This window comes from Nannobrachium achirus (assembly GCF_963921795.1).
Source record: "Nannobrachium achirus genome assembly, chromosome: 4".
Lineage (NCBI taxonomy): Eukaryota > Metazoa > Chordata > Actinopteri > Myctophiformes > Myctophidae > Nannobrachium > Nannobrachium achirus.
Window position 1 is genome coordinate 58,866,270 of NC_137813.1, and position 1,848 is coordinate 58,868,117.

The window sequence follows — 1,848 nt, forward strand, 5'->3', positions numbered from 1 at the left end:
CATGCATCTTGTGTTCTTTATATTGTCTTTATAACCTGAAGTTTATTCAAAGCCGCAGTATGTGTTTGTTTTTTCAGACGGCTGAACATAAAGTCCTGTAAAATTGCATATAGTTTCGAAGAGGCTGAAATTGAATTGGTACCACATAGTTGGAATGACCCAAATGCATAGTTCTATGCCACCTGAATGGCAGGGATGAGCCATCGGAGTGATTAGCCTCCATCCATTCGTATGGATCTCCTCTTTACATTATTCTAGCATTCATAAATGCTATTCACTTAGCATGGACACAGAAGTTGTCTAGACCAGGGACGTGCTGGCCATTGGGAAAAGCGGGACAACTCCCGAATGGCCGGTTCATTCCCGGCCAGTCCAGGCCGGCCATTAGGAAAAAAATAAAATGTCGGCCTTCGTTCCATTTTGGGGGCTGGGCGGCCAACAAAGTAAATCGTCTCTGTCGGGCAGAAACCTTGTATCTCCAAGTTTCACATTTTTTCGCAAAGCAAAGCCCTGCTTCATCATACAAGGCTGTCGCACAAAAGTAGTGAAAACAGCAGATCTACAAGCACACAACGCCTCGCACTGCTGTTTTCGCTAGTTTAAATCATTTTTAAAATGGTTTTGGACATACAAGGTTTCCACCCGACGAAATATAACTCATGTAATTGGCCCACTGGCTTGTCACTTCTGAATGGCAAATCTTTGAGTAGCAGCAGCAGCGCTATAGAGAGAGATCTCTCTCTATAGCGCACAATGAGGGCCTCTACAACTCATTTTCCCGGGCTGAATCAGGGGCCCAGCATGTCCCTGGTCTAGACTAAACTCAAACATCATATAGCATCAAAACAACCTTTTGATATTTTTCAATAAGCTTCTGAAGACAAAAACCTTTATCAAAAGCACATTTTGTATATAAAACAAATTGTGACTGTGACTGTATATCCCTTGGGCACATTGGTTCCTGTGTGTTGTTTTGTTACAGTTATTTATAGTGGGAGATTAATGTGTTATGCCATACAATGTTATTGTTATATAATTCATTGTATGTGTTCAATGCCCTGAGGCAAAGGAATATCAATGTGGTGAAAGAAATGCAAAATGCCCCCCTTTCCATGCCATACCTGAAGGCAGCATTCAAGAGAATCGTCTTGTCCAAACTCTCCTGAACTTCAATGCACCATCTTATGTTGAAAGAATTTCCCTCCCTGTGTGGAAATACATGCTGTGTGCCACATCTACAGTATTCACTTGATTATGCTTAGTTTAGTGTGTTATCGAACACAGAAAATAGCCGACCTCCAAGCTCACAACGCGTCGCCCTGTGACGCGTTGTGAGCTTGGAGGTCTGCTATTTTCAATATTTTCACCATAAGGCCCTTTTAGAAATGTCAGCCCCTGCCTCTCTAACATTCTCTGCACACCCCTGCCTGAAGGGAACAGTCAAAAGGAAAAGAAGAAGAATATTGTCACGTGACCTCACCATGAACTCTCCCACTCGGCAGCTGAAGGGCGTGTCATGAGGCTCGCCCTCCCGCTCTATGATCACACACACCTCCCTCAGTGCACAGCCGAGCAGCTCCAACTGGGAACACCTGCCCACAGCGCCACCCACAGGAGACACACAGATTAGCTTTCTCAGTATCCTCCACTGATTTCAGTCATTGAATTGGATTCCATATAGAGATGTTGCTCTCGGAAAGGTGGCAAAGGTTACGTAGCATTTTTGAGAAGCTCCATATCTGTAGATTATATTTTGGTGTGATAACCCTTCCAGAGACACAGATAAATTGGTGTTATCAGCTGCTAAAGTTGTTGTCCCGTTAACTTTACAATACAGGAAAAACAAAA